This window comes from Oreochromis niloticus, linkage group LG9 (genome assembly GCF_001858045.2).
Source record: "Oreochromis niloticus isolate F11D_XX linkage group LG9, O_niloticus_UMD_NMBU, whole genome shotgun sequence".
Lineage (NCBI taxonomy): Eukaryota > Metazoa > Chordata > Actinopteri > Cichliformes > Cichlidae > Oreochromis > Oreochromis niloticus.
In genome coordinates this window covers 24319857-24326761 of record NC_031974.2, presented here as the reverse complement: position 1 = coordinate 24326761, position 6905 = coordinate 24319857, and the positions used below count along the sequence as shown (strand labels likewise).

Here is a 6905-nt window from a genome sequence, read left to right as displayed (position 1 = left end):
CAAGTTAGTCTTCTTCTGATTAAACAGGCTGGACTCAAGGTAGAAGCACAAAGTCAGCCTCAGATCCCTACATTGTCTTATATAGACTAGCACTGTGTAATTATTGTAACAATCTGTGTTTTAGTGCAGCAGTCCAAGTTAGATTCCAAACTTATAGTATATTAGCAGGCATAAATGCCTGTCATAGTTTCAGATACAGAGTATTATTATTTGTCGTGCATATCTGGTGTATAATTGTTTTATCCAATAGCTGAATGTTCACTCAGTTAACAATTTATTCATTAATCTATATTCATTTTGTATTTGCTTGCTCACATTCAGGACATTGAAAAACATCTTATGGCATAATGCTTTTCAGAAACTCTCAAAGGCAGCATTACATGGATTATTAGACTCAGTGTTGCTCATTTATTGACTTTATTTTTCATTCCTGCAGCTCCTCTGCTCTGACAGCTACACTCAGGCTCTGCTGGACACCACCGTGCTCCTGCTGCAAGGCGCCTGGTTGCTGGTACACTTCCCAGTCATGATCATCGGTGGCATTGTGAGCAAGAACCTGGCAACCTCCAGCCACCATGCCCCATCCATAACATCCCCTGACAGATCCCAACACATGAAGACAATAAGATTCCGGGGTTGTTTACATTCCATTCTGTGCTGAACTGGAGTTCAAATCAAATTCAAATTTTATTCGCCAAATACACAATCATACAAAGTACAACATGCAGTGAAATTCCTGTGTCCTGGGGCTGCGGACGTAGCCACACCAGAAAGAAACCAAAAAAAGACAGTGAAAATACACACATCAGGGACAAGAGGAGAAAAAAGAACTCTAAAACAGTAACAGTAAAAAAAACAGGTCTTCCAGGGACATCGGTATGAAGAGAGACGATGTTTGGGTTTAGTGTAAAAGGGCTGCCTCCAATTTCACAGACAGTCTAAATGTCTGTCACTGGTCACCAGGTCTGTCAATTTCTCGTTGAAGAGCTGTGAGCTTCTCCAAGATCTTATCCATGTTGTGTTCAATGAGAACAGTCTGAGTACTCACAGCTCTTCCCATTGCTTCGATCATAGCGGCTACCTTTGCGGGGTTTTGAACAGCTGTAACGTATTCATGATGGCTGTTGCCTGGTGGCATCGACCAACCAAACATCTGAGGAGAGTCGGGGAGGGTCCATTGAGGTCCAGCCGCAGAATTGCCCACAGCATGACAATAGTGGGCCTGATTATTTGCACCCATTCTCATTGAATTTACCTGGTGCTGGGTGTACCGCTCCCTGAGTGGGGGCTGTCTCTCTCCCTGAAACTGAAGGGGACAAGCGGACTGTCAGTAAAACGAGAACAATTGTTTTAAATTATTGGCATTACACTTAATTTAAATACAATCAATTCCCCAGATAATGACAGAAACAGAAACAATTATGTTTAATAATAGGAGATACTTACAAGTGGGATGCCCTGATTCACATGCTGAGGATGTGAACTCCTCCTAAACTTACTCCGTTTGTTTTGAAACCAAGTTTTTACCTAAAGATGGAAGAAAACAGAAAACATTTCATGAGTACAATAGACCCAAAATTCAATTTCTTATGTTTTAGTAAGTTGAAAAACACTCACCTGTTTGTAGGTCAGTCCTGTCATCTCTGCCAACTGTTTAATCTCCCTTGGCTCATAGTAACGTTTCGCATTAAAGTGATGGACAAGAATATTCAACTGTCTCTCTGTGAACACCACCCGGGCCTTTCCTTTAGGTTTCTCTGGAGCAGTGCTGGGATCGTGCAGAGTGGCAGTGATGTTGCCATCCTGGCTTCTTGGGACAGCAAAATCTTGTTTCTGCTCTGAGACAGCAGGAAAAAAACACTTTAAAAAGGTAAATTGCTGAGTCTGAAACACAACAGTTTCCCAGAAAAAAAAGAGGTGGGATATTTGTACATTCTTTAAAACCAAAAAGGATTTAAAGTGGACTCCCTGATCAGCTGAGGAGGGAGAAATGGTGACTTCTGCCATCAGGACTTCCCATATGGAAAAGATATATATAAATCTTATAAAGTTTGTATCTGTCTTGTGTGAAACTTGAAAACAGATATAAGATCGCTTGAAAAATTATATGAATGAAACTTGTATGTTTTGGATACTTACTAAAACAATATATGAAAGTGATGAGAAAGTGGCCACTTTCATGAGTAAATCATACAAGTTTTTACTATTTTTCCATATGGGTTACAACACAGAGTGAACGAATATTTTTGCAAGTTGTCTTAGAGGTTAGCCAGCTCTGTTCATATCAGCTCACTAGTAAACAATGCTGAGTACATACCTGGAGAAAAGTGCATCCCATAATCTTCCATCTTTGAAATCCCAGTGATTAAAACAGGTAAATTGGAATAAGTATCTCTGCTGAAAGAGCTCCAAACCAAGCAGGAAGGTGCTGTGTGTCCTAAGACTGACCTGACTTAAGAGCAATTCTCCTGGACTTTTAAGGAGGTTTGTGGGTGTGGGCAGGAATGTGGGGGGTTGAGCTTCTTCTTTTGTGAGTTGCTTTACAAAGCAGTCAGGCTGTTTCTACCAACTGGCATCATTTACATTTGCTTAAAATGCTGTTTCTCAGGTCTGAAAAAAGAAAGTACAGTTAGAAAGCAGCCGTACAAATGAGCTTTACCAAATCCTTCCAACTAACACTTTTCAAAATCTCAAAAATGTAATGCCTAAAATTAATGTTTTTACTTTCAATTTAACCTCCTACCCATTACTTTAGTGTCCATTTTAACAGCTCTTAAATTAGCAAAAAATAAAAAAATTCAACACCAAATTCAGTTCAGTGGGTCATTCAATGGGTTGTTCAGTAGGTTGTTCAGTGGGTCTTTCATTTGGTTGTTCTGTGGGTTGTTCAGTCAGTGAGTGAGTGATAGCAAGGTTAAGTGGAAAGTGATCACATAGATCATTTTTGCACATTTTTGCAAATGCGTCCTCACACTAATTTGATCTCCAGGCATTCAGTTGCACCTCTGCGTAAACCCCCACAGCAGCTTTTTAAGGTCAAAACAAGCTTATCAAAATCCGACAAACCGTTAAGAAATCCGACACTGAATATCACGATGACCACTGACCTTTTTATTTGTGTTTATTAACTTTATTAAATGAAGCAATCTGAAAGTGGAAACTGAAATTAAACCAATTGAACTCAGCATCTTTGAAAATGTTTTAAAATAAGCAACATTATACGAATATTACAAACAACTAATGACTTACATAATTTAGATCTTTGTGATCATGTGGAGAACATTACTGAGTTTATAAGGGAGCAAATGGTAGCTTTCACCTTCTTTGAAATGTACCTCTACATTGTAAAACTCTGAAACTAGAACACCCACATAAGTCAACGTCAACAATAGCAAGGCTAACGATCCACACCAACGCCCGTCAGAAACCCCACAGACACATGCATCTGGCCCCTTCTGGCTCATTCAGAACTCATTCATAATCAGAGACACACCCAGTTCAGCCAGTGACCACTAAACATACGCTAATGTGTCTTTTAGAGTTCTTGTCTCACATCCTGCTACCTCTGATTAATTATCAAGTCAATGCAGACAGATGGCACCAGGGCCATGAGAGAGAAATGAAGGTGTTTGTGTTAATATGCCTTGATTTGAAGTAATTTCAAAGACACAGAATTCATATTATGTGCAGATGACGCAAAGTTATTGTGGAAGTAACTTGGAACAACTTCTGAATGTGCTAGAAAATGAATTCTTGGTTATTTCTATAATCAATTAACACTGAGTCTGAGCAAAACAAAACCAATACTATTCAGGAGTCTGATGATAAATAACAAAGAATTAAAAAAGCATCTGAAAAAAACTTCTTGGGGTGATAATACATCACAAAATAGTATCATCCCATATCACTTATGAAACACACACCCATATGTTCTGCAAAAAAAGCGTTATAAGGATCATAAATAAAAACACTTTAAAAGAACCACCATATTCACTTTTTTATGGAGCCCCGCAAGGGACATTGTACAAAAAAAAAATGAAGATGGAGTTTGGTGAGATGGTTTGCGAAATCTCTCACTACTTTTTCATGGCGGTTCTGTTTCTATCCATTCAGGAATCAGAAGGGTCCATTTAGTAGACAGGGAGAAGGATTTGAAGTGTTTCATGCGGACAAGAGAGGTCCCACGAGAACACATCATACAGATGCAACAAGACAAAGTACGTCTAAAATTCAGTAAGTGAAAGAACAAGATAGCATAAAACACTGGGGTTGAGAAGGCGAGTAACTTGTTTAAAAGCAGAAGTTGTACATGCAAGCCTTTAATGTTAACTCTTGTAATTATGTTGAGGTTCATTAAACATAACTCGTTAAGTGTACATATGTTTTGAAATTTCATGTTGTTATCTGGCTGTGCCGTTACCATGGTGACATGGACGCCATGGCAGGAAATACTTGGTGGACGCCTCTCCTTATATGTTCACTTTTTAAAAAAAATGTTGCTGTCCATACGGACAATATTGATTTGAAAATGTTTAGCTAACAATCTTGTCAACACAAAGTTCTTTATTTGGAGCACATTTCTACAAGAAAGATAAGTTACCGCATTTAGACCATACGGCACACCGGATTTTAAGGCGCATTATGTCATGGGCCTGGGTCTGTGACCTGGGGATCATGTGTTATTTTTGAGTTTAATGAATATTATGAGTTTTATTTGTCTTTCTTAATCATTTATAGTTGTGATGTGATCTTCTCCTAGTTCCTTGTTTCCCCGTGTGTGTTGCTGTGTCAGTTTTGCTGCCCCGCCAGGCCTGGAGAGTCCCTGCCTTGGAGCCAGCTACACCTGTGATAATCACTCACCTGTTGCTGATCTGCTAATAAAAGGAGCTCAACTTAAGAGGGCAGTGGAGCAGCAGTCGGTGTGGGATTGTTAAACTAGAAATACAGTTAGTGCTCAGCTTGTATTTCCTATAGTCATGCAATTTATTATTTTTAAGCAATCGTATGAATTTTTGTATTGATGTACTTTTGTTAATTTGATCTGTATAGGTGTTCCACACACTAACTCCTGTGACTGTAATGCTGTGATATTTTACATTAGTCCTTACCATTGGCTTGGCTCATCTACTCCCCTCATAAACACTGAGTTTGCTACATTAATAGTTAATGTTTTATTTTTAGTAGGGTGTTCAGTTTTTACAATTTCTTTAGGCAAGCCAGGACCAACATCAAGAAAAAAGCCATTAAAACCATTTGCAAATTGTTTTATGTCACTGATCATTGTATTTTGTATTTGAAAGTTATTGGGATATTCCAATCCTTTAGTTCCTTTATTTACAATATCATTTAGTACTGTCCACGTTTTTCATATTTTATTTTATCTAAAAGTTTACTGTAGTAATTTCTTTTACTTGTTCTGATAATTATTAAAAATGTATTCTTATACCTCTTATAAGTTTGTTCAGCATCTATTGTTCTTCTTCTTGTACAACAGATTCTTTTTCTTACATGCGTTTGTTAGCCATGTTTTCAGTTTTCTTTGCTTTATTCACCAGGAGACAGCGTTTATTGTAAAGAGTTAATATTATTGATAAGAAGTTTTCATATGCCACGTCAACATCTTGAACATAAATCTTTCTCTAGTCTTGGTTGTTGAGCTGTTCCTTAAGGCAGCCAATTTCTTAAGCCTAAATTATAGTATTTACACAATTTGCATTTCATTTACTCCCTGCTGCTCTCCACCTGTTCTCCCTCTCTTGTCTCTTTCTTCCTGCAAGTCTCTCCATTCCCTCAATCTGGCCCACATCTCATCTCTCACTATACTTCTTCTACTCCCTCTCTATCACTTCCTTCGTTCCCTTTATCTGTCACTCACACATGCATGCATCCATACACGCAAGAAAACATAATTTATTAACTCACCGCTTCTATGTAATACCCCCCAATCACTTTCAGATTACTATTTATTGTGTATGCATTAAGACAGATTATTTTTCTTGATAAACCATCAACACTCCCATTGATACAGATGGCATATGGTTTCAGTTTATCGTAGGAGTCCAGGTGCCAGATGAAGTTCAGCCCTTTTGAAAAATAGTTCCTTCGCCTGAGACGTCTTGCTTGCCTCAGTGCCACCCCTCAGGGATCCAGCTCATTCAACACCAAGCGTACATCCCCTTTCCTCACGCGTAGTCAATGTTCTCTGCATTTAGCGTACATCCATCGGTACACGTGAAGCTACCAGAGTACTGCAACTGGTTGTCAATGAATTCAACCAAGACTTCCAGGTCAGAGTACACTTTTGTGACGAGTGTGTCCCCTTGCGCTAAGAACTCTCTTCAGATGTCTCTCACTTTTATAAAAATTGTGTGTACTGCCAAGCACTGTTTTAATGTCTTTATAATTTAGTCCAAGCTCAAAATTAAAATGTACTTACTTTACTTACTTTTTAGCCTTTTTTATTAAATACTCTTAAATTTAAAGACTTGGTTGACCTCAGAACTCTACACATAATTTATAAAGCAACAAACAAATCTTTGTCCCACAACATTTAGAACTTGATCAGGATAAAGACCAAATCATGATGACCTGAGAGAAATCCTTATGTTCAGCAAAGCTTCAGATGAGGATTTCTTCCATCTTGGTCTTGCCAAAGCACATGCTGGTGGTTTTCACAAAGATTTAAGACACTTCCACCTCATCTGCAGTTTTCAACATGGAAGCTACATGCATGTTTTATACTGTTTTACAGGTTTTATTTCTTTCATTTTTATCTTCCTGCCATTTAAATATAAAACATAGGCTGCTTTCATATCAATTTACAATATTTGATATGATGTTAAAAAGCAAAAGTCATGAAATCTTGTGTTTAGCCTCTGACCCAGAATGTCACAGCAGAAATAGAG

At 38.2% G+C, this 6905-nt stretch overlaps 1 long non-coding RNA gene across 1 annotated transcript; it reads left to right on the top strand.

Annotated features, from left to right (window-relative positions):
- Positions 1-1051: 1051 nt before the first annotated feature.
- LOC102081749 (uncharacterized) lies at positions 1052-5376 on the top strand. Its single transcript, XR_003221494.1, has 3 exons — positions 1052-1870; positions 4114-4233; positions 4760-5376. It is a non-coding gene; the product is annotated as an uncharacterized LOC102081749 (long non-coding RNA).
- Positions 5377-6905: the final 1529 nt, after the last annotated feature.